This window comes from Eptesicus fuscus, chromosome 14 (genome assembly GCF_027574615.1).
Source record: "Eptesicus fuscus isolate TK198812 chromosome 14, DD_ASM_mEF_20220401, whole genome shotgun sequence".
NCBI classification, from domain to species: Eukaryota; Metazoa; Chordata; class Mammalia; order Chiroptera; family Vespertilionidae; genus Eptesicus; species Eptesicus fuscus.
Window position 1 is genome coordinate 77,523,504 of NC_072486.1, and position 26,490 is coordinate 77,549,993.

Genomic DNA, 26,490 nt, shown 5'->3' on the forward strand with positions numbered 1-26,490 from the left:
GGTAACGGAGGTCCGACTCCCTCCGGTTTGGTCTCGGCCGGACCCAGGGGCACGGCTTCACCTGGACTAAGGGGCACGTGGCCTCTCCCAGACCCAGGGGCACGTGGCCTCACCCGGGCCTAAGTGCGCGAGGCCTCACCCAGATCCAGGGACACATGGCCTCACCCAGACCCAGGGGTGCGTGGCCTCACCCAGACCCAGGGGCACGTGGCCTCACCCGGGCCTAAGTGCGCGAGGCCTCACCCGGATCCAGGGACACATGGCCTCACCCAGACCCAGGGGAGCGTGGCCTCACCCAGACCCAGGGGCACGTGGCCACGCCCGGGCCTAGGTGCACGAGGCCTCACCCGGATCCAGGGACACATGGCCTCACCCGGACCCGGGGGCGCGTGGCCTCTCCCATACCCAGGGACACATGGACTCACCCGGACCCAGGGGCGCGTGGCCTCTCCCAGACCCAGGAGCACGTGGCCTCACCCGGGCCTAGGTGCGCGAGGCCTCACCCGGACCCAGGAGCTCGTGGCCTCTCCCAGACCCAGGGGCGCGTGGCCTCACCTGGACCTAGGTGCGCGAGGCCTCACCCGGATCCAGGGACACATGGCCTCACCCGGAACCAGGGGCGCGTGGCCTCTCCCAGACCCAGGGGCACGTTGCCTCACCTGGACCTAGGCGCGCGAGGCCTCACCCGGATCCAGGGACACATGGCCTCACCCGGAACCAGGGGCGCGTGGCCTCTCCCAGACCCAGGGGCACGTGGCCTCTCCCGGGCCTAGGCGCGCGAGGCCTCACCCGGATCCAGGGACACGTGGCCTCACCTGGACCCAGGGGCGCGTGGCCTCTCCCAGACCCAGGGGCACGTGGCCTCACCCGGTCCCAGGAGCGCGAGGCCTCACCCGGATCCAGGGACACATGGCCTCACCCGGATCCAGGGGCGCGTGGCCTCTCCCAGACCCAGGGGCGCGTGGCCTCACCTGGGCACGGGACCCAGCGTCATCCGGGTCCAGTGGCACATGGCCTCACCCTGACCCGGAATCCGGCTTCACTTGGACCCAGGGGCACGTGGCCTCACCCAGACCCAGGGACGTGAGGCCTCACCTAGACCCAGAGGCGAGTGACCACACCCGAGCCCAGAGGGGCGCAACCTCGCCCGCACCCGGGTCCCAGCGGGGTTTCGTCTTCTTGATCCCAATTCCTGTTGGTCAATTCCCTCTCAGCAATTCCTTCAGCCATTTTCCCAGAGCTCCAGGACGGCCGCTGCAGAACTCGTTGGGCGGCGGCTCAGCGAAGCTCCGGTGTGCCCGGTGCGCGGCAGCGGGCTAGTCCAGTGTCGCTGCGTCGTCCCTTAGGTCTGCAGCGGCGGCCGGTCGCTGAGCATGCGCACCGGGCCGCCTCCGGGGCATTGAGATTCTTGAAGGACTCGGAGGCCAGCAAGCGCGGAGTCTTCCACCCCATGTCTCATAGGGGCTCGTCTGTCCGTGCTCGGCAGCCAGCGGAGCCGTCCCCTCAGCCAGAGACCACCGGGGGAACCGCGCCGAGCACGTTCCAGGCCGCCATTGTGTCGCCCGAGCCGCAGTTCTTAAAGTGTGGTCTTTGGGACACCGGCATCAGCATCATCCCGCATACCCCTCTTTTATTCTAATTGTAGAGCATCCACTCAGCCAGACCTCTGGTGGTTCTGGATGGTGTCCGCTCCGCTCTCCCATCGCAGTCTCAAAGTTGTCATGGTAGGCAACAATCAGGCCTCCGCCCCACGCCTCCATCTTGGCCCTCCCCTGCATATCCAAGTCCCGATTGTTGTTGGTGTCACCGGGAGGGCCCTCAATGTCTACAAAGGAAGAGTTGCCATGCAGGAGACAAGTCCATGGGCCGGGCCTTGGTGCAGCAAGGCTTCGGCGCTCACTGAATCTGCCTGTGGAATGTGTCCCTTATGCGTGCGGTTGAAATCCGGTACCATCTCCCACAGACCACTAGATGCCCTCGCCTCTGGGCCTCCAATGGGGTGTAGATCAGCTACTGCCTTAGGCACTCAGCAGGGATTACAGCAAAAACTGTAGATTCCTCCGCCTGTCTGAGTGGCCCTGGAGCAGTCCGACTAGAACAGCAGTTCATCTGATCACGCTGCCAGAGGGCAGGCCACCCACATGCATAAGCCGTTGCTTGGAGCGCAGATGCGCCTGCAAGACTTGCGGGGCGGGTCTTCAAAAGGTGCAGGGCGGGTCCCAGGGCGGGGTAGGTCCCAGGGCGGGGTGGAGTCTCAGGGCACCAACAGGCCATGGCACGGCGAACCCCAATGGCTGCGAGTCTGCTCCTTCTGCCTTCCATGTTTCTAAGCCCCCTTGTTCCGCACTCCAGCACAGCAAACACTGATTGCTGGGCGCACCTCCGCAAGAGTCCCGCCTCTCCCCGCAGGCGTCTGGGTCTCCCTCGCGTCCCCAGAAGCTGGATTTCAGGGTGATGGGGAGCTAATCTCCCTTAGGTTTGGAACAAAAGCCCTCTTCCCCCACTGCCAGCCCGACCAACGCGCCTCCGCACCTCATCTCCTCTGATTTCGCTGGTTTCCTCTTCCCTCTTAGCTGTAAATCTACCATTCAGCCATCTCTCCTGTAGTTCTGGGTGGCAGAAGCTCCGTCCTCCAGTCCTGCCCCTGAAATTGCTGTGCGCGGCGCAGTTCGCAGTTCCTTTGTTTAACTTTGCCGCCTTCTTGGTTCTCCTCTGTCAAAATGGCTAGAGGACTTGAATGTAAGATGGGAAATCCTAAGAATCCTCCAAATCGGTGTTGGCGGCCTCCGGGGCCCCGAGGATCTCTCTGGGCAGCTCGGCCAGGTCGGTGATGCGGATGAGCCCCTCCTGCAGAAAGATGGTCTCTTCCTTCACCGAGAGCCGCTGCGCCGAGTCCGCGGCCGCCGCCACAGCAGCTGCCGCGGCGCCCATGAGCCCATGGCCCCGGCTGCGGTGCTTACTGAGAGGAGCAGCCGCCCGGTCTGGGGAGACATGAGCAGCAGTCGCCACCCTCACAAGTCCATGTTTCAGTTGTATTTCCGAAACTGCCATGCGAGGCAACAGATCAGCCTTTCACCTCTGCCGCCATCTTTCTAGGTCTCTGTCTGATTGGTGTTTTGAGATTTTTAGGATATATTCCCAAAAGTGGGATTGGTGGGAAAAAAGGAAGTTCCATTTTTAATTTTCTAAAGAAATCCCATACTGTTTTCCATAGTGGCTGCACCAATTTGCATCCCCACCAGAAGTGAGATAGTGTTCCCTTTTCTCTACATCCTTGCCAACACTTGTTGTTTGTTATTTTTTTTTATGATAGCTATTCTGACAAGTGTGGTTTTAATTTGCATTTCTATGATGACTAATAACTTTGAGCATTTTTTATATGTCTCTTGTCCATTTGTATGTCCTCTTTGAAGAAATGTCTATTCAAGTCTACTGCCCATTTTTTAATTTGTCTTCCTTTAATTGAGTTGTATGAGTACTTTATATATTTTAGATATTAACCCCTTATCAGATGCATCACTGGCAAATATGTTTTCCCATACAGTGGTTTTCTTTTCATTTTGATGGTGGTTTATTTTGCTGTGCAGAAGCTTTTTATTTTTATGTAGTCACATTTGTTTATTTTCTCCCTAATTTCCTTTATCCTAGGAGATGTATCCATAACATATTGCTACAGGAAATGTCAGAGATTTTACTGCCAATATTCTCCTCTAAGATTTTTATGGTTTCATGCCTTACATTTAAGTCTTTTACCTATTTTGAGTTTATTATTGTGTATGGCAAACAGGAAGAGGATTAAAGAATGTCCTTTTATTGTCTGAAATGAGGGACACATACAAAACAAACAAAAGGGCTAATTAAATTAGATTTTAAAAATACTTTTAGTCTCCATTGTCTAAGGAGTTCCAAGTGCCCAGGAATGCAGCTGTGTTCAGGTGACCATATGGGAGTAGCATCTGAGTTGAAATTCCTCTCTTTCTTCCCAAAAAGATTACTCAAGAAATTTGTTTCATTACAGATTCTTCTTCTCCCTCTTATTTTTGTTCAGTTCCTCCATCTGATGTTTTCCACTTGGGACTCCCACAGGAAGTGTGGCGTCTCATAGTGAGCATTTGGGGTGAATCTGGGGTTCCTGGAAGTGTCAATTATGGTTCCTCCTCTCCCTGCTCTTTTCTCAGTGCACCCCCCATATGCAAACCTTTCCCCAAGTAGTTTTCTTTAGAGCTATAAGAAAAGTGAGATATAAGACACTGCCCAGAGAGCATCCTACCTAATAATAGACAAATATGCAAATTGGCCATACCTCCGACACACCCACCATCCAATGACAGCGAGCATGCAAATTAACCCAATCCAAAATAGCTACAGCCACAGAGAGCAAGGTTTCCTAGGTAACAGGAGAAGCCAAGCTTTCCACCTGCCCTTTCCATTCCTAAGCCTCCACTCAAGCTACAAAGTTTCAATTATAGAAGGTAAACAAATTCAAACAAATGGCAGCAGAATGGAGCTTGAGAGAGCAGGCCAGGGTTGCTGGCCGCAACAGGGGAAGCAAAGCTTTCCGCACAAGCTGGCCGGGCCCACCCGCTTAAGGCAACAGAATTCCAATTATAACCCCAACAGAAATGGCTGCCGGCCTCAGAGGGAGCCCCAGGCATGGCTCCACTCCAGGCTACAAAGTTTCAATTGTAGAAGGAAAATAAATTCCAGATACTAGGGCCTCCACTTGGGTTGCCAGGGGTCGTGGCCAGCCTGCAAACCACCACAGGCACCTTGCTAAGGCCGCCCCACACCCCAAGGGAACCCCCACCTGATCAGGGACACCCTTCAGGGCAAACCAGCTGGCCCCCACCCCTGTACTAGGCCTCTATCCTATCTAATAAAAGAGTAATATACAGATTGATCGTCACTGCAACACACAATATAGCTGCCCCCATGTGGTCAAAGATCCTGACCCCCACGTGGACACAAGATGGCCACCACAAGATGGCGAGCAGGAGAGGGCAGTTGGGAGGCACCCGGCCTGCAAGGGAGGGCAGTTGAGAAGGACCAGGCCTGCAAGGGAGGGCACTTGGAGGTGATCAACCCTGCAGGAGAGGGCAGTTAGGGGTGACCAGGCCAGCAGAGGAGGGAAGTTGGGGGCAAACAGACTGGCAGCAGAGTGGATAGGGGGTGATCAGGCTGGCAGGCAGAAGCGGTTAGGGGCAATCAGGAAGGCAGGCAGGCAAGCAGTTGGGAGCCAGCAGTCCTAGATTAGGAGAGGGATGTCCGACTGCCCGTTTAGGCCCAATCCCACTGGGCAGTCAGACATCCCTTGAGGGGTCCCATATTGGAGAGGGTACAGGCTGGGCTGAGGGACAACCCCCCTCTGTGCACGAATTTCGTGCACTGGGCCTCCAGTTGTATGTATAAAAGAATTCCCGAATCTATGAAGAAATGTTGTAAACTCAGGGGGGAAATTTCAAGTTGGTGGTAAAGATATTTTTAAATCTTTGAACATGTCAGGTAAGAATTTTAATCCATATTTGGCCTAAACCTCTCATGATGGAGTACCAGCTGAAGACCCCAGGGGCAAACCCGAACTGGAACCTGAGCGAGAAGGGGTGATAGGAATGCCTACTGGCCCTTCCCTATGATGCAGAGAACACAGTGGGGAAACTCCATGGTGCCTGTTTACAACAGAGGATTCAGAGCAGCCAAATAATCCATGTGAGAATTCACCTTTTATCTGACCTTTATTATAGAAACATTTCTATCTCATTCAAGACATCAATAAAATTTACACCAATTTCATTCTGAGTATTCCCACAGCAATGTATTAATATATTACTTATGCTTTGACTAGAGGCCCAGTGCATGAAATTCGTGCACCAGTAGGGTCCCTAGTGGGTGCTGGCTGCCAGCTGGGGCCTCCCTTTCCCTGGCTGCCTGCCTGCCGCCACCAGCCAGGGACTCCCTGTGGTTGGTCAGCTGGCCCTGCACCTGATTGGGGTTTCAGGGGGCAGGGAGGGGGGAGATCAGGGCAGGGATGGCCGGGGGAAGGAGGGGCCTCGGGTGGTTGGTGGGCCAGCCCCACCCCTAGGTTCAACTCGCATTTGAACTCCCGGTCAAATTCCCAGTTAAGGGGGCAATTTGCATATTAAGCTTTTATTATAAAGGATCATTTGCTGTCTCAGTGGACTAACATATGTTGCCACCATAGTGGGTGCCAAGAGGCTTCTCCTTGCTCAGCATTTTGGACTACATTCCTGGTGTACAGGAGGTATTCACTAAATATGTGTCACCCTACCCTGTGGAGATTTGGGGCACTTGTTTCAAGGTACAGTTCCACAGTATAGAGAGTCCCAAATATCTCTCTTGTTTTGATATTATAAAAAAATTGTTAGTATGGGCAAGGTCAGGGGCTGAAGGTCCGTTTTCCATAGCTACGTCCTGCTGAGAGGGGGCATCTTTAGGGGCATCTACCTGGAGTCTCAAGGATTCTGATGCAAGGTTCTGAATTGAGGGCCAGATCTATCCCACATTCTGGTTGGTGAACGCCTGCATTCTATTCTGCAAAGGCTAGTGAAACAGCACATGAGAAAGGGGCTAAAGAGCAAAATTAAAGGAATAGACACCAGTTGGCCTAATGATGGGAGGCTGGACAAGGAGTGCAGTAGCATAATTTCCCAAGGGACTGGTTGGTGAAGTCTCGAGAGTGATCCTGTTGAGTCACTTGGGAGGTAAAGGCTGGTCCTGAGGCTGCCACAGCGTCACTTGTCTGGTTTTGCTGCTTTTCTGGGCCTGGAGCTGAAATACAACCTGGGGGGTAAGGTTCTTGAGGAGGAATGAGTCCCACAGCTTGAGGGCTTGTCCTCAGGAGTCTTGGTCTGCTGTCAGCATGTTCCCAGAGCAGTTGCTTGAGTAAGGGCAGGTAAAAAGGTGGGGCTCCTTGGTGTAGCCCGGATTCCAGTCAGGGCCATGGGCAGAAGGTCCTGCCAGGAGCTTCGAATTTCTAGAGAGCGTTTAGTTAGATGGTCTTTAAGGAGGCTGTTGATCCTCTCTATCTTACCCGATGACTGTGGGTGGTGGGCTATGTGAAGTTTCCAGGAGATGCCAAGTGAGGTGCTAACCTGTTGAACGACCCTTGATATAAAAGCTGGGCCATTGTCTGATTGTATGGAGGTGTGGAGGTCTAACCTATGGATTATGTGTGTTATCAAGGTCTCAGCCACAACCTCAGCAGTTTCCTTGCAGGTAGGGAAAGCCTCTACCCACCCTGTCAGGGTATCTATCATGGTAAGCAGATATTTGGTCTTCTTGTGGGGAAGAAGGCATATGGGTGAAGTCTACCTGCCAGTCCTGTCCTGGAAGGTATCCCCTCATTTGATGGGTAGGAAAGTTGGGGCGCATTCCTCCCTGGGGTGAGACAGCTGCACAAGTGGAGCAGGAGGAGCAGGCACTCATGACTGCTTCTCGCAGTGTGGGCAAGGTGAAGAGGGGTTCAAGGAACCTCCAAAGTGTCAGCAGTCTAATGTGCAAAGACCAGTGGACCTGTTTGGCAATGGCCCCCTACCTGAGCCTTTGGAAGGGCGATCTTGTTATTTATGAAGGCCTCCTCCAGGGTCCGCTCAAGTGTTACTACCACATAGGAAGCTTTCTGACAACCCTGGGGCTCTAGGCACGAGCTTCCATCCACACACAGAGTTAAGTCAGGATTAGAGATAGAAAGATTTGAGAGTCCTGCCTGAGGTTGAGTGAGGGCCTTGAGGACCTCAGGGCAGGAGTGTGTTGCCACAGGTTGGGTGGAGGCAGTGGGAAGGAGAGTGGCTGGGTTCAGGGCTGGGGACTGAGTTAGGGACATGTCAGGATTCTCAAGAAACAGGAGATGGAGTTCCTACATGCGAGAGGGGGCAAGGAGAGATAAGAATTGGTGTGACAGAAGATCCTGTAGTCTATGGGTGGAGAAGAACTGTAAGGGTTGCTGGAGGCAAATCTTCTGGGCCTCCTTGATGGGAACAGCAGCTGCAGCCAGAGCCCGGAGGCAGGGCTGACATTCCCAAATCTATGGGATCAAGCTGTCTGTATAGGTAGGCTACAGGGTCAAGGCTGGCCCTAGGGGCTGGGTGAGGACCCCATAGCTATTCCCTGTCTTTCATCAGTAAATAGTTGGAAAAGCTTAGAAATGTCCAGAAAAGAGATAGAGAGAGGGAGAGAGAGAGAGAGAGAGAGAGAGAGAGAGAGAGAGAGAGAGAGAGAGAGAGAGAGAAGCCAAAATAGTATCCCAGAGTTAGAAAAAGCTTGGCGAACGAGGGAGAGTGAGGAGAGGGGGGCCTACTGGTGTTTCTTTAGTGGACTGGTATAAGGGCTTAGCTAGGAGAGCAAAGTTTGGGACCCAATGGTGGAAGAATGGTACCAGCGGAGGCCAGCTATATGCCTCTGAGACATGACCAGGGAGGGGCTGCAGAGAAGGAGATCATCTACTTACTGGAGAAGAGTGTTGGGTTTAACGAGCATTGTCAGAGGTCTCTGGGTACGGCCTGGCCAAACAGATGAGAACTGTCTCTGAACCTCTGGGACAGGACCTCCAAGTGAGTGGGTCCTTTTACAGTTCTTGTCAACAGTTAACTTTAGAACTTCTTTCTTTCTTTCTTTCTTTCTTCCTTTCTTTCTTTCTTTCTTTCTTTCTTTCTTTCTTTCTTTCTTTCTTTCTTTCTTTCTTTCTTCCATTAAATATTTCTGAATATGTCTAGCAATTAATGTTTCAAAATTGTATGCTATTTAAAATATTTAGAAAAGGCAGGGGGAGGAGGGAACAGGCTTCTAACTGCTTGACACTTTTTTTTTTCTCCTAGAGATAAATATCTAAGTTTCTGATAAGTCTGGGCCAGCAAGAAAGTTGTTCTCTAGGGAGGGTGGAGAGGGGGAGAGGGTGGGGTGAGAAGGTGCTGAGGCCAGAGTATTTTTGCTGTCAATACCCATGACCGAGATTGTAGAAGGGATAATAGCCCAGAAAAGGAGTTCAGGACAGAGAAGGTAGCCCCCATATCCACCAGAAAAGAGATCTGCTTTACCCACTATCTTGAGCATTACCCTGGGCTCGGCGAGGGTGATGGGGGTCAGCGAGTCCTGGCATCTTCAGACAGTTCCAGCATGGCCAGCAGTGGGTCATGACCTGGAAGGACGGCCCCTCTACACTGAGACGCAGAAGGCCCATCACTTTTCCTGGGGCAGTCACTTTTCCAGTGGCTGTTTTGACCGCATGCCAGGCAGGGCTTGGTTGGAGCCAGGGGCTGGGGCACTGCTTTGCCCAGTGGCCTTCATTTCTGCATTGGAAGCATCTTCCAGTCAGTGTTCGTCCTCTTATTTCACCCCCACCACGCACAGTCCCCTCTGGACCATTTATGGCTGCCATCAGCCTCAAAGGTAGCAAGGTTTGGGTTTGCAGACTCATCTCCTGTCGAAGGCCTGCTCCTCCTGGGCATTAAAACATTAAATGCCGTGTATAGATCTTGGACCTGGGTCTGAGAAGGCCTTAGGGGAGGGGGCTTGCAGAGCAGGAGTTGGGCCATGGGCCAGAGGAGGAGGAGGAGGAGCGTGGCGGCTGGTGGCCACACCAGGCCGGGCCTGAGGGAGCGGGACTTATTGGTTCAAAATGGCGGCCACCATGGCAGCCCACCTGGCCAGAGAGGGGCGGGACTTGCCACGCAAAGATGGCAGCTGGCTGCTCACAATACACAAGGGAAGAGCAACCCAAAACAGAAACCTCATTTGGCTGACGGGATGGCAGGTGGGTGGCTCTGCAAGGCGACCTGAGGCGGCTTCTCAAGAGCAGAACCTGTTACTTTGCCTCATCTACAGCATTAACCTGAATGCACGGGTAACAATAAGTGAGTGCATTTACAAGAAAGTAACTACAAAGCAGTTAAAGACATTTTTTCATATTAAACCTGTATTTATATTTTTCTTGCAAGGTATGTGTGGCTCTTTGGTTCATTATGTGCTTCTATAAGTTAGTGATACAATAGGATCTTTCATCATTGGAGTTTTAGAATATTGTCTGATACTCTAATGATGAAAACAAAAGACAGAGTGGGCCCATATTCTGCAGTTAAGCCAAACCTATCTCACTGAATGATGAGCTTCTTTCTGTGGTGCTTCTCTTATCCTTGAGCCTTTGCTAACTTTTGATAAATGTACAGACGAAACTGATTTGTCTTTGAGGGAAGTAAGGGAGTGATACACTATATCCTATTGGGGGAAAAATGTGATGCTGCATGAAAAGTCAATTTCAAGTGGGCAGAGCAAGGACAATAGCATGTGACCATCAAGACATGTTCCTGGATCCGGGTGAGGTTGGGGCCCTGGTCTGGCTGAGGTCATGTGCCCCTGGGTCTGGGAGAGGCCAAGTGCCCCTGGGTCCGGGTGAGGCCATGTGTCCCTGGATCCAGGTGAGGCTGGGTCCCGGGTCCAGGTGAGGCCTCGCGCACCTAGCTCCAGGTGAGGCCACGTGCCCCTGGGTCTGGGAGAGGCCACACGCCCCCGGGTCTGGGTGAGGCCATGTGTCCCTGGATCCGGGTGAGGCCTCGCGCACCTAGGTCCGGGTGAGGCCACGCGCCCCTGGGTCTGGGAGAGGACATGCGCCCCTGGGTCTGGGTGAGGCCACGTTCACCTGAGTCCGGGTGAAGCCGTGCCCCTGGGTCCGGCCGAGACCAAACTAGAGGGAGTCGGAGCTCTGCCTGCCTGATCACCACCATTTGTCCACCATCCAGAGGGAGTCGGAGCTCTGCCTGCCTGATCACCACCATTTGTCCACCATCCAGAGCTGAGGGGTCAGTGCTGACATGTACACATAAGGAACTGGTGGACATTGAAATTGGGTCTCTAAAGAACTGTTGGTACAGAAAGAAACTCACTACAGACTTATTCATCTGCCTGTCAGCATAACTATTATTGCTCGTCTCACATTCAGTTCTTATAAATATATCTCTAGTGACACATGATCTCGCTCATCTAGGGGAAATGATGAACAACATAGACTGTTGAACAAGAACAGAACCAGAAACAAGGAGGCATCGATCGGACTATCGGGCCTCGGAGGGAGGATAGGGGAGGTTGGGGGGAGGGGGGAGAGATCAACCAAAGGACTTGTGTGCATGCATATGAGCCTATCCAACGGTTAAGTTCAACAGGGGGTTGGGGCATCCATGGGGAGGGGTGTGGGATGGGAATGGGGGGATGAGGACAAATATGTGACACTTTAATCCATAAAGAAATTAAAAAAAAAAAGACATGCTGGTAGAATGTGGAAATGTGCTTTGTGGAATTCTATAAATTGTTAGGGTAGGAGTATGCAGTAGAAAAGGCATAAACTTTACCTACTGTTATCCATATATTAAAGGGAATTTTTTTTAATCTTTACTGTTGAAAATATTACATTTGTAATGTTTTTTCCCCATTGATCCCTTCCACTCGACACTTCCCCCCATCCCAGGCCTTCAACACACTATGTTCTCTGTCAATAGGTTATCCACTTATGCATACAAGTTCTTTGGTTCATCTTGTCCCACGCACCCCCACCCACCACCTTCCTTCTGAGAATCAACATTCTGTTCCATGGTTCTATGCCTCTGGATCTATTTTGTTCATCAGTGTATTTTGTTCATTAGATTTCACATGTGAGTGAGATCATTTGACACTTATCATTTTCTGACTGGATGATTTTGCTTAGCATAATACTCTCCAGGTCACTCCATGCTGTTACAAATGTTAAGAGTTCTTTCTTCTTGAAAGCTGCTTAGTATTCCATTGTGTAAATGTACCAGTTTTTTTAATCCATTCATCTATTGATGGGCACCTGAGCCATCTCCAGATCTTAGCTATTGTAAATTGTGCTGCATATAGTCTTTCTGATTGGTGTTTCTGGTTTCTTAGGATATAATTGAGGCCCGGTGCATGAAATTTGTGCATGGCAGGTGGGGGGAGCGGTCCCTTAGCCTGCCTGCACCCTCTCCAATCCAGGACCCCTGGGGGATGTCCAACTGACTCTTGCAATCCGGGACCACTGGCTGCTACTGCTCACCTGCCTGCCTGCCTGATCACCCCTAACTGCTCCCCTGCTGGCCTGATCGCCCCTAACCACCTCTGCCTCACCCAGCACCCAGGACCTGATCTGGCTCTGCCTGGGCTGGCCACAGCTGCAGGGGACTGTGGGCAGGTGACTTGTCCCTCTCCTGGGCCACAGGCACAGGTGCAGCCACTGGCGCCCCGGACTGTGGGGCATGCAGCTTGTCCCTCTCCTGGGCCGCAGCCTGACTGGTCCCCATTCCTCTCTTGCAAGCTCACTTGTGCCTCGCTAGTCCCCATTCCTCTCTCCAAAGCTCATTTGTGCCTGGCTAGTCCCCATTCCTCTCTCTCCAGTCTTGAGTGTCTGAACAGTTCTGGCATGAGGGTGCAAGGGCATGACAACCATTTGCATGTTAGCTCTTTATTATATACTAGAGGCCCGGTGCACGAAATCCGTGCACTGGGGGTGGGGGGGTGGGGTGTGGCCCTCAGCCCAATCTGCACCCTCTTCAATCTGGGACCCCTCAGGGGATGTCCAAATTCCAGCAGTCGGACATCCCTCTCACAATCCGGAACTGCTGGCTCCTAACCACTCACCTGCCTGCCTCCCTGATTGTCCCTAACCCCACTGCCTGCCTGCCTGCTCGCCCCTACCTTGATATCCTGCCAGCCTGATTGCCCCTACCTTGCCCTCCCCTATCAGTCTGATCACCCCAAACTGCCTGTGCCTTGGCCCCCAGTCTGGCCTCCCTCTGGAGGCACCAGCCCCATAACCCCAATGCTGCTGCCACTGCAGCTGGTTATGGCTGCCTGAGCCTTGGCCTTTGTAGCCACTGCGGCTTTGTCTGGAAAGATGTCTGGAAGACAACCACTCTAATTAGCATATTACCCTTTTTTTAGTATAGATTTGGGGACCATTACAACCATGCAGAACTTGAAGAAAACACATGGCCCTGGTCAATTTGGCTTAATGGAGAGAACATCGGCCTGTGGACTGAAGAGTCCAGGTTTGATTCTGATCAGGAGCACACATGCCTGGGTTTCGGGCTCAATCCCCAGTAGGGGGCCTGTGGGCGGCAGCTGATCACTGATTCTTTTTTTTTTTTTTTTAATATATTTTATTGAATTTTCACAGAGAGGAAGAGAGAGGGATAGAGAGCTAGAAACATCGATAAGAGAGAAACATCGACCAGCTGCTTCCTGCACACCCCCCACCGGGATATGTGCCAGCAACCAATGTACATGCCCTTAACCGGAATCGAACCTGGGACCTTCCACTCCGCAGACCGATGCTCTATCCACTGAGCCAAACCGGTTTCGGCTGATCAGTGATTCTTATCATTGATGTTTTTATCTCTCTCTCCCTCTCCTTTTCTCAAATTTTAAAAATATATATTAAAAAAAAAAAAAACATAATCTTCACTTTGGGCTTTGTCATCTTACAATATCCTTTGTGCAGTGTTTTAACTTCCCTCAACTTTCCTTTACCCACCTTTAAAGTGCAATCTATTTTGGGGAAGATGATCAGGAAAGTGATTACAGTGGGTAGAAGTTTTTTTTGGAGGGGATGGGTCATGAAGATATTTAAAAATTGAGCATGGTGATGGTTGTACCACTCTGAATTTACTTTAAAAAACCAGTTCATTGTACACTTTAGGTGACATGTACAGTATATGGGTTATATCTCCACAAAGCTGTTCTTTTATTTCTTTTTAAATAAAGACCAGTCTTATAATCAATTGCAGATGTTTTCAGAGGCCCCTCAAGATTTGCTCACCATGTCCCAAATCATGGCTGTGATTCCCAGTTGCCTCCAGTCCTGGTGGATCTGGATGGTGTGGTTTGCAAAGGAGAAGGTGGCAAGAGGCTTGTGGAATTTTGGGAACCCCATTCCCCAGGTCTCCTCATAGGGCACCAGGGCCATTCCCACTGTGCCAGCTCTGCTCCCTTTAACCTGTTGGGCAAAAGAATCCTGCGTGCTCTGGCCAGAAAGAGCATTCTTTCTTAGGTGGCCCGGATGCTTTTTTTAAGGTCGTTTTATGGATTCAAAAGAATAAACAGAGATGTGGAAAGCTTTTGTCAAAATCCTTTTACATGGTTCTTCCAGTCTCATGGGAAGTGAGATGTGGCTCTGAATTCATCCCAAAGTGTGTCTTTGGGCAAAAACACCCAGAATGGCACAACTCCTGCAGAATGCCCCACACACTTTGCTGTCAGGACTCAGGGGGGCTTGAGGGTGAGCGAGGCGGCGGTGCCAGCACAGGACCTGGGAGAAGGTAGCGCTTTCTACACTGCCCAGGCCACGTGGACTATAGCAGTACCCGCCCAGGTGGGCAGGGTGTTTCTGCTGAGGTTCCTGAACCTGCTTCCCACACACCTAGGCTAGGATACATCTTGTAGGAGGCGGCTTTAATGCCGGGGGTCGGTGACCAGGTCCTCTGGAGCCTCACTTTCTGGGCTGCAGTCCCACGTCTCCCAGTGCCCCAGCCTCGGATGCGCCCAAGCAGTTGCCCCCACCACCAGCCACCTCAGCGCAGCCCACAGCAGCTGAAGCTAGCCTCTTGGAAGCCAGGCCACCACACCCACCACCTCTAGTAGCTCTCTGCTGCTCCCTCGCTGTGCCCTGTCCTCTGGGGTGGGGGAGTGCTCCCAGCCCAGAGGCCCTCCCTTCCTCTGCAGCCTGGCTTGGGAAGCTGGCCTCATGCTGGGGCTACTATGCCAGCATGCCCACTCGGCTACTATGGGTGCGACACGGGCCCCACGGAGGCCAATCTGGAGGACGTGCACCCCAGCTCTGCATCCGGCTGCTGCAGATGGCCTCGGTGGTCAACTGCCACCTGCTCCTTCCACTGGCCCCATTGTTCCCTCTCAGCACCAGCCATTTAGGCCAGGGTGGCGATCGCTGGGGGACCCCGCCCCTGGAGCGGCTGGCTGGGCCCGGCCACGCCCCCCGGGGTCCCGATCCACCCCGGGACCCCCAGGAGGCGACTGGCTGGGCCAGGCCACGCCCCCCCCTCACGATCCACCCCGGGACCCCCGGGAGGCGCCTGGCTGGGCCCGGCCACGTCCCTCTAGGGTTGCCATAGCTCCCCGGGACCCCCGCAACTAAGAGGATTTGGCGCCACCATCTTGGTTTTCTCAATGGCCAGATAGGCCACCCGGAGTCCCGCCCCCAGCCTCTTGCAGGCCCAATCATGGGCATAGTGGAGGTGCGGTCAATTTGCATGTTTCTCTATTATAAGGTAGGATGATTCTTAGAAGTGGAATCCCTTGATCAAATGGTATTTCCATATTTTTAAAAATATATTTATTGATTGATTTCAGAGAGAAAGGGAGATGGAGAGAGATATAGAAACATCAATGATGAGAGAGAATCATTGATCAGCTGCCTCCTGCCCACCCCCAACTGGAGATTGAGTCTGAAACCCGGACATATCCCTTTGGCTGGAATCAAACCTGGGACTCTTCAGTTTGCAGGCCAAAACTCTATCAACTGAGCCCAACTGGCTAGGGTGGGATTTCCATTTTTAATTTTTTTAGAAACTCATTTCTGTTTTCCATAGTGGCTGCACCAGTCTGCATTCCCACCAGCAGTGTACTAGGGTTCCCCTTTCTCCATATCCTCACCAACCCTTGTTTGCTGCTTTGTTGATGGTAGCCATTCAGACAGGTGTAGGTGATAGCTCAGTGTCATTTTAATTTGCCTCTCTCAGATGATTAGTGACTCTGAGCATTTTTTTATGTCTCCTGGCCTTCTGCATGCTCACTTTGAAGAAGTGTCTAATTAGGTCCTTTGCCCATTTTATAATTGGATTGCTTGTCCTCCTTTTGTTAAGTTGTATGAATTCCTGATATATTTTGGAAATTAACCCCTTATCAGATGTGTCATTGGCAAATAAGTTCTCCCATGTAGTAGACTCTCCTTTCTTTTTGTGACGGTTTCTTTTGTTGTGCAGAAACTGTTTATTTTTATGTCATCCCATTTGTTTATTTTCTTCATTTCTTTTGCCCTAGGAGATGTATCTGTAAATACATTGCTATGAGAGATATCTGAGATTTTGCTGCCTATAGTTCCTTCTAGGATTTTTATGGTTTCCAGACTTACATTTAAGTCTTTTGAGTTTATTCTTGTATATGGTGTAAGTTGGTGATCTAGTTCCATTTGTGTTTTGTTTTTTTTGTTTGTTTGTTTTGCATCTATATGTCTAATTTTCCCAACACCATTTATTGAAAATATTGTCTTGATTCCATTGTATGTTCTTATCTCCTTTGTCAAGTATTAGTTGAATGTAATGGCTTGGGTCTATTTCTGGGTTCTCTGTGCTGTTCCATTGATCTATATGCCTGTTTTTGTGCCAGAACCAGGATGATTGAATTGCAGTGACTTTGTAGTAGAACTTGATAGGTGGTATTGTGACCCCGCTAATATCCTCCTTATCGAGATTGCTGTGGCTATTCAGTCTTTTTGTTCTCTGTGAATTTTTGGAGTACTAGTTCTATGCAACGAAACATACCATTAGCATTTTAGTAGAGATTGCATAGAATATATAGATTTCTTTTGGTAGTATGGACATTTTAATGATGTTAATTATACCAATCCATGAAAATCGTGTATTCTTCCACTTGTTTATATGTTCCTGTATCTCTTTCTTTTCAATGTCCTGTAGTTTTCTGAGTACAAGTCTTTTACCTCCTTGGTTAAGTTTATTCCTAAGTATATTAATTTTTTATTTCAATGGTAGATGGAAAAGTTTGTTTAGTTTTTCTTTTAGAGACTACATTATTGGGTATAAAAATGCCATCGATTTATGGGTGATAATTTTGCATCCTGCAACATTACCAAATTCATTTATTAAATCTAGCAGTTCTTTGGTGGAGTCTTTGGTGGAAAAATGTTTTTGTTGTTAGAGAAAAATGAATTTCCCTCTAATACTTATGTACAGTATTATGCTATCTTCAAATAAGGTGAGTTTTACTTCATCCTTTCCAATTTGGATGCCTTTTATGCTTTCTTCTTGTGTGGTCACTGTTGCTAGCACTTCTAGTATTAGGTTGAATACCAGTGGTGAAAGTGGACATTCCTGCCTTGTTCTTGTTCTTAGGGAAAAATGTTTTTCGTTTTTGCCCATTGAGTATGATGTTGGCTGTACGTTTGATATATATAGCCTTTATTATATTGAGGTATGATTTCTCTGTTCCCATTTTGATGAGAGTTTTTGTCAAAATGGGTGTTGGATTTTGTCAAAAGCTTTTTCTGTATCTATTGATAAGATCATGTGGTTTTGTCTTTCATTTTGTTTATGTGATGTATCATGCTTATTGATTTGTGAATATTGTACCAGCCTGGCATTCCTGGGATAAAATCTACTTGGTCATGGGGTATTGTCTTTTAAATACATTGCTGGTACAACTTGCTAATATTTTAGCATCTATGTTTATCAGGAATATTTCTGGTAATTATCTTTTTTTGTAGAGTTTCTGTCCAGTTTTGGAATTAGGATAATGGTGGCCTCGTAGAAATGGGTTAGAAGTGTTCCTTTCTCTTGGATTTCTTGGAATGGTTTGAGAAGGATAGGTGGTGCCAGTTCATCGATGAATGTTTGGTAAAACTCCTCTGTGAATCTCAGTCCAGACCAGGATTTTTGTTTGCTGGGAGTTTTTTAATCCTTCTTCAATTCCATCAGTTGTTATTGGCCTAATCAGGTTTTCTAGTTCTTCCTGATTTAGTTTTGGAAGAGTGTATTTTTCTACAAATTTGTCCATTTTATCCACATTGTGCAGCTTGTTGGAATATACTTGTTCCCAGTATTATCTTATAATCCTTTGTACGTCTGTGGTGCCAGCTGTTACTTCATTGCTTTCATTTCTGATTTTATTTATTTTGAGTTCTCTTTGTTTCTTGATGGGTCTGGCTAAAGTTTCATCAATCTTATTTATCTTTTCAAACAACAAGTTCTTGGATTCATTGATCTTTTGTTCCGTTTTTTTTTTTTTTTTTTGTCTCTGTGTCATTTAATTCTGATATAATCATTATTATGTCCTTACTTCTAATTACTCTGGAATTTTCTTGTTCTCTTTCTAATTCTTTAAGTTGTAGGGTTAAATCGTTTATTAATAATTTTTCTTGTTTTGGGGAAAAATGATTTTGTTGTTAGAGAAAAATGAAACCGGTTTGGCTCAGTGGATAGAGCGTCAGCCTGGGGACTGAAGGGTCCCAGGTTCGATTCCGGTCAAGGGCATGTGCCTTGGTTGCAGGCACATCCCCAGTAGGGGGTGTGCAGGAGGCAGCTGATGGATATTTCTAACTCTTTATCCCTCTCCCTTTCTCTCTGTAAAAAAAATCAATAAAATCCATTTAAGCCGAAACCGGTTTGGCTCAGTGGATAGAGCATCGACCTGCAGACTCAAGGGTCCCAGGTTCGATTCCGGTCAAGGGCATGTACCTTGGTTGTGGGCACATCCCCAGTAGGGGGTGTGCAAGAGGCAGCTGATCGATGTTTCTCTCTCATCGATGTTTCTAACTCTCTATCCCTCTTTCTTCCTCTCTGTAAAAAATCAATAAAATATATTTAAAAAAAAAAAGAAAAGAAAAATGAATTTCTCTCTAAGGAATGCTTTTGCTGGGTCCTAGAGATGTTGGCTTGGTGTGTGTTCATTTTCATTTGTTTCCAGGAAGTTTTTTGTTTTTGTTTTTTTTTCAATTTCTCTCTTAATCTCATTGGTAGCCCATTCATTATTTCATAACATGTTATTTAGCCTCCATGTGTTTGAATGTTTTTAAGTGTTTTTACTGTACTTGACTTCTAACTTCATTCCATTGTGATCTGAGAAGATGCTTGATATTATTTCAATCTTTTTGAACTTGTAGAAATTTATTCTGTGTCCTAACATGTAGTCGATCTTTGAGAATGACTCATGTGCACTTGAGAAGAATGTATGTTCTGCAGCTTTGGGATGAAATGTTTTATAAATGCCAATTAAATCCATCTGATCCAGTGTGTCCTAGTGAGTCACTATTTCCTTGTTAATTTTTTGTCTGGAAGATCTATCCAGTGAAGTCAGTGGGGTGTTAAAGTCTCCTATGACTGTAAAGTTGTCAATCTCTCCCTTAAAGTTCTCCAGAAGTTTTATATATATATTTATATATATATATATATATATATATATATATATATATAGTTATGTGCTCTTATATTAGGTGCATATATGTTTATCATGATTATATACTCTTGTTAAATCAATTCCTTAATATTATGTAGTGACCTTTATTATCTCTTTTGATGGCCTTTATTATGAAGTCTATTTTGTCAGATATGACACTGCTACTTCAGTCTGTGTTTTGGTTTTGTTTTTTCATTTCCATTTGCATGGAAAAATTTTTCCATCCCTTAACTCTCACCTTATGTGGGTCTTTTGTTCTGAGGTGGGTCTCATTTAGACAGCATATATTAGGATCATGTTTTTGTATCCATTCAGCTACCTTATGTATCTAAATTGGAGCATTTAATCCATTTACATTTAAAGTTATTATTGATAGGTACTTATTGCCATTTGATTTATTTTTTAAAATATATCTTTATTGACTTCAGAGGGGAAGGGAGAGGGATAGAAAGAGAGAGAAACATCAATGATGAGAGAGAATCATTGATCTGCTGCCTCCTGAAACCCAGGCATATGCCTTTGACCAATTTCAAACCCAAAATCCTTCAGTCCACAGGCCGACACTCTAGTAACTGAGCCAAACCAGCCAGGGATGATTTTTTTTATACCTATCTCTCTCTCTCTCTCTCTCTCTCTCTCTCTCTCTCTCTCTCTCTCTCTCTGTCTCTCCTCATTACTGCAGTCCCTTTAGCATTTCTTCCAGTGCTAGTTTGCTGGAGATAAACTATTAAGTATTTCTCTCTTTATTGCATCCAGGGCAGCTAGAGAGCAGACAGGAGTCTGAGTAGGGGTGACAGGGAATTGAGAGAGACAGACACAGAGACAGTAGAGAAAGCTGGGACCGGGTGGGACAGCTGGCCCTCTGATGGAGAGACAGTGACCCAGAGCTGGTGCAGCCCATTTATTATATACAGTATAATTCTAGGAAGTTTTATTAGGGTTTAAAACAAAGAAAATTATGTGAAATCATGGTTAAAGATCAAGCTATAACTGTTCATTTTAGTGGCTTCTTTGTAATAGTCACTCCTGGCTAAGCCCAGATAATTGTGTCTGTTCCTTGCATCTGGCTGAACTTAGATAATAAAACCCACCCCCTGGCACCTAAGCTAAGGGTCAAGCTGACAACGACGTACCTGGCATGGTATGTCTTCAGGACATGGCTCTGCCAACGCCACTGGACTCAGCTGACAATAATTAAAGAAATGCTCATGTGCCTTCCCAGCACTCTCTACAATAAACTCATTTAGACTTTTTTTTTCCTCTGGGAAACTCTTTGTTTTACTACCTATTTTGAATGATAGCCTTGCTGGATATAGCAATCTTGGTTTTAGATCCTTGCATTTCATTACCTTGAATACTTCATGCCATTCTCTTCTGGCCTATAGAGTTTCTGATGAAAACTCAGCTGACAGCCTTTTGGGAGCTTCTTTGTAGGTAACAAATTGCTTTTCTCTTACTGCCTTTAAGATTCTCTCCTTTGGCATTTTAATTATAATGTGTCTGGGTGTGGGCCTCTTTGGGATCTTCTCACTTAGAACTCACTGTGCCTCCTGAAATTGTGTGACTTTTTCCTTCTCCAAGTTAGGGAAGTTTTCTGCCATTATTTCTTCAATCAGGTTCTCTATCTCTTACTCACTTACTTCATCTCCTGGCAGTCCTATGATATGAATATTGATATGGTTCACGTTGTCCCATAGCTCCCTTAAGTTATTTTCCTGTTTATTTTTTTTATTATTGTTTTTCTTTTTGGTTCTCTGGTTGAGAGTGATTTTTTTTTTTTTTTTTACCGTGTCTTCTAACTTACTGACCTGATCTTTGGTTTTTCCTAATCTGCTGGGCATTCCTTCTAATTTGTCATTTATTAGTGCTATGTAATTCTTCATTTCTGATTGGTCATATTTCATAGTTTCTAAATCTTTTCTCATGCTGTTGAGCATCCTTGCAATCATTATTATAAACTCTATATGTAATAAATTTCTCATCTCCATTTAATTTAGCTCTTCTTCTGGAGAATTCCCTTGTTCTTTCATTTGGGGCTTGTATTTTTGTCTCCCCATTTTGGCTGCCTGTTTGTGTTTGTGTTTATGTATTAGGTAGATCACCCATGACTCCCAATCTCTATGACAGGACAATGTCAGACATTGTTTGTGACTGATCCTGAGTACCCTGTTAGGAGCTATCAGCAACCCACAGTTTGTGTCTCCCTCTGCTGGGGCTGGGTGCCTTTGGAATGGACCAAGATATGCACCAAGGTTTGATTTTCTTAGCTTGGGCCCAGAATTACATCAGGCAAATATTCAAACCTGCCAAGTCCCACTTCTGCTTGCAGTCTGATCATTGTTCAGTCCTGGTGAACCTCAGTGTGGGAAGAGAGGTTTTCTAACAGGTGGGTGAATTGCTTGCTCTCCATGCAAAAGCTTCCTGGATTGTAAATGTCTGCCTGAGAAAGATGTCCTCTGCAGTATGAGGGAATGACTCAGCACAGGAAACCAGGGCAGCTGCCTTCTGAGCTCTTACCCCAGAGTCCCAACCCTGGATTCTGCTCACACGGCTCTAGTCCACTCTGCCCTTCCTCTGCCGAAGCCCAAGGTGAATGAATGGCTGCATACAAAATTTTGTGTTGGCCCTTTAAGAGGATGCCTGCATGTCCAGCTGTGTCTCCCTCACAGACAGAAACCCCACTGCTTTTCACAACCAGTTTTTATGTGGGCACTTTTCTCAGTTCTGGTGCTCTGGGCTGGGGGAACCAGCTTGGGGTTTAGACGACAGAGTTCTTAGCTGAGAAAACCACATAGCTAAATTTTCTTCAGCTGCTTTCTGTGGGAGCCCATCCAGGCCTCTTATATCTTCTTGATTCCTACCAATCTTGATGTGGTCTTCATTTCCCATCCTTGGTTATTAGGGTTCTCTCCAGCTAGTCTTCAGTTCATTATTCAGGATGTTTTTCTGTATTTTAGTTGTAATTCCAGTTTGGTCCTGGGAGAGTGTCAGTGTAGCTTCCATTAATTCTGCTCCCATTTTGGGATCTCTAAAGGGATTTTTATTTTTTATACCAGAAAGCACACAAAGGTCTCAGAAACCTTGGTTACACATAATTTCTTTCAGCACATAATGAATAAATCCAGGAAGACTGTGGTCTTTATACAGGGAAAAGTAGTTAAAAACTTGATTGAAACTGCACAGAAGAGGACACATGTTAACCTGACAATCTCAGGGAAGGTCTGCATGGCAGTCTTGCAAACTCAGAGACCTAAAGTAACCACAAAAATGGTCTGAAATTAAACTTTAACTAAAAGCAGTTATGGTGGGTAGTTACATCCTAAGCTGGTATCTTCACTGACAAGATCAACTGAGCCTATCTATCTTTTGGCATCTAAGATAACATATCCTTGAAATGTCTGTGTAACTTGTAACTTACCTTTTTCTAGACCCCTTGGTGTCCTTCGTTGTTATTGTTATCATGTTAATTGTTGACTGTTGACTATTCTGTGCCTACGTAAGAATATGTCTATCATTGTACTTTTTATCCAATCCCAGCATTTTCCCGCTTTGCTTTCTTCTGCCTCTTTAATCTATCACCAATGGATTTCATGTAAGCCACCTATGTCTCCTCCTTTGATTGCAATGTATAAAAATAGATGAAAGCTTGCCATTCTCTGGAGCACTTATCCCAATCCGTTGAGATACTGCTTCCCAGCAATTGTCGACAGTTTGGCTCAAATAAGCTCACAAAAGTTATTTACAGATTTCAATGTGTTTATGTTAACATTACTTGGCATAGTTGGCAGGATTTCAAAGAAGCTCATCCAGGACCATCCAGAGGTCTCAGACCCAGTGCTAGGATCCAGTAAAGGTCACATTGAGCCCACTGGCTCCCTGCCCATTGGGTGAACTTGGTTGAGTTGTCTCTTGGATCCAGGACCTTCCCTTACTTTTGGTATATGATCTGACTTTATTTGAGCTGTGTTTTAAAATACTTGAGGTAGAACCTGGGTTAACAGAACCCAGGTTAAGTGTTGACACAATGCAGGTTAAGGGTTGACAGAACCCAGGCTAAGGCAGGACTGGAGAAATAAAAATGGATGGCTGGTTTTCATTTTGATTTTTCAATTGGAATTGCTTTCTAAGAGTCTGAGCAAAAAACTTTCACCATATAAATGAGCTAAACTTGTTCAGCTCTGAAAATAAAGGCCACATCCTCCCTCCAGTCTGATTCTGGGGTCTTTTTAGGTGACTAAGAATCTTTGTGGAGGATCAGAAATGCAGGAGACCCATAGGGAAATCCCAATGCAACTGTAATTAACTAAATGGCTTATCTTGGGGGCCACCATAAGGCTTGGTCTGCCAGGGACCCAAACCCTTCCTGTTGTTTTAGACAACCAGGAGGGAAAATAAGGCCACACTTGAACCACTACATAACATGTCTAGAAAAGTTGCTCAGACTAAGATATCCAAAAATAAAATAAAAATAAAACAATTAGCATGGGAAATTGTGCCTCCAAGGCCAGAAGGTCCCAAACCCCAGCCCTCATTTAATACTCCTAATAGGAAGTCTTTACTTGCAAGTGCTTTACAGAAATGGGAAGATTTAACTAGAAAATATCAACTTCAAAATGGCCAAAATGCAGTTGTTTTGGGTACCTACATTAATATTTTGCATGCAGAAATTAGAAAATGCCTGCTTTGAAATTAAACTAAATGACTATATGGGAAGCATATCTTAATTTGTAAATAAGAAACTTATAATGAAAAGTATAAAAAATTCTTCCAAAAAAATGAAAATAAATAAGAAATTTTAGAGTCTCTCTCAAAACTATTTTGAAGTTAATAAATGCCTCCACTCCATTCCTCCCCGAACCCCTCACCCCAGGAAATATGCCTATAGGAAAAAAACACACACAAAAACAATAGGTGGCCAGAACATTACTGAATTTCCTCAGAAGAAACAGGATGTGGGGGGTGGGAAGAGGGTATGAACAATACAGGTGGCTGATAACACATGTTCCAGAAAGATTCCCCTGGACAAAGGGAGGTTGAACACAAAAGCTCACAAAAGACCTGCCAAGGGTGGAAAACAGAAATTCTAGATCTAGGGAACACGTTCTCCCAAAATAGTCTATTGGGAAAATGCTGAGGTTCTGGGGAGGAACAGCCCCCAATTCAGGAACAGGAGACATTACTCTGGTTTAGTACTTTCCTTTAATACAGAGCATTCTGTGGTGTCTGTGGGTCATACACGCTTGTAAATATTATATATAAGAGTGTTTCTGTTAATTTTTTTATGTCTTTATTGTTTGGATCAATCTGTTTAAAGATGGGGCACGTCCCACTTTGCAGGGGGCCCAGCTGTTTGTGGGCAGGCTGAACATGTGTCAGGGATTGCAGGAACATTTATACATCAACAGCCAGAAACTCAGGGTTTGAATTTTAAGAGACTTTTTGTCTGTGTGTCTGTAATGTAACTTTGGTTACTAATGTTCTTTGCTAACATCATTCACTCTTTGCAGTTTTATGAACATAGGAAATCTTCTGTCTCTGAGTTGAGTGGGCTTTGTGCCACTAGAACAAATGTCATTTTGCTGTGTTGAGTTAAGATTCTATGACTCTAAGACTAATGTCCCTGTCCATCCTTTTGAAAGTACTCATTTATTTACTGTAGGGATTTTTTTAATATTTGTTTGTTTCTGTTTTTAAAATCTCATATTATTACAGTCTATTCAGAAAAAAAATATGGGAAATAAAACCTTATAAACACCCCCCCATGTCTTTTTTCTAGAAGGAACAGCTCTAATAAAAACAAAAATTTCCATGATTAATTTATTTTATTTGATAAGGAGTTAGTTAGCTTCTATTTCACAAATGCAATATATGCGAGAGTATATTTTCTTATAATGTGAGACTAACTCATGATCATTAAAAATATTCCATTGGCATGATCAGTACAATAATAACACAGTAAACTTGCTCTCAACAGGACCAACCCAGCAGAGGATCAGAGCTGAGAATCATCCTGGTCAGCAAACCTGAACTGGTAAAAGTGCCACAGGGAACAGCATCCTGGGGAAGCGAGCCTTTGTGTCCCAGCTGTGCCCCCATACCTTCACTAAGGCCTCTAGTGAAAGTCGAGGAAGCTGGGGTGAGAGAGAGATGGTCATTATTGACATGCCAGATATGTTTTCTGGGAAGGACCACTCTAATCTCCTGTACACAGACGTGCACAGGTGCTACCTGCTGTTGGCCCAGGACCCCATGTGCTACTCCTGGTGACGCAGTGGGGCCGATTCACCACCCAGGACCAGCAGGCCGCACAGAGGGTCAAGGAGATCTTTGGAGAGGATGCCATGAGACACACAATTATCCTCTTCACCCACAAGGAAGACCTCGGTGGAGAATCCTTGATGTATTACATCTACAACTCAGAAAATAAAGCTCTAGGCAAGCTGGTGACAGCGTGTGGGAGGTGAGCATGTGGCTTTAATAACCGAGCAAAAGGGAGTGATCGGGATAACCAAGTGAAGGAGCTAATGGACTTGATTGAGGGCCTGATGATGGAGAAAAAAGGTGACCACTATACCAATGAGCTTTACAGCCTAGTGACAGGGTCAGAATGTGGACCTGAGCGGTCAGAGGAAGGATTAAAGGATTTCAAAGGGAGTCTTAAAAAGTACATGGGAATTCAGAGACCTCGCACAACCATGGCCAAGGAAAATTGCCTGAAAAGAGGCCTAAATTTTATTTGGTTGTTTGTCAGATTTCTAATTCTGATATTTTATGTATTGCTCAGAATATGCAATTTTTTTACTGCTTATTCTGTAGTATGTGCAATTTGTCCATTATCCTCAGAAAATTATTGATATTTCCCAGAAAGACCATTGTTGCAGAATGCAAGACTCCTAGATGACAGTGATGGATCAGTAATTATTCATCACTGGAATACAATGGTGAATCACAGGGCCTCCTCTGTGTAATGCAGTGCCTGAAACGAGTAAATATCTGAGATTCTGCAAAGTGTTATTTCTTAACATTGCTCAATTTATTAATGAGCCAAATTATTTTAAGTTACTGTTTGTTTTGACATATAATACCAACACCTTTTGAAAGCTGTAAACATAAAATTTCTCCTGTTTGAAACTGTCTAAAGCAGACTTATTTTCCTGAAAACTTTTCTTCTTTAAAATACTATGATTGCTACTGAATGTAATAAAATAACAACAATAAATAAGCTGTAAAGCTCCTGAGATCCCATGTCTTTAATTCTGTCCTTTCAACAATGACACCAATTATGCC

The 26,490-nt window shown here is 46.7% G+C and overlaps 1 pseudogene; it reads left to right on the forward strand.

The window, feature by feature from the left end:
- Window positions 1-9,631: 9,631 nt before the first annotated feature.
- Window positions 9,632-26,104, forward strand: LOC129151405 (GTPase IMAP family member 2-like; annotated as a pseudogene).
- Window positions 26,105-26,490: the final 386 nt, after the last annotated feature.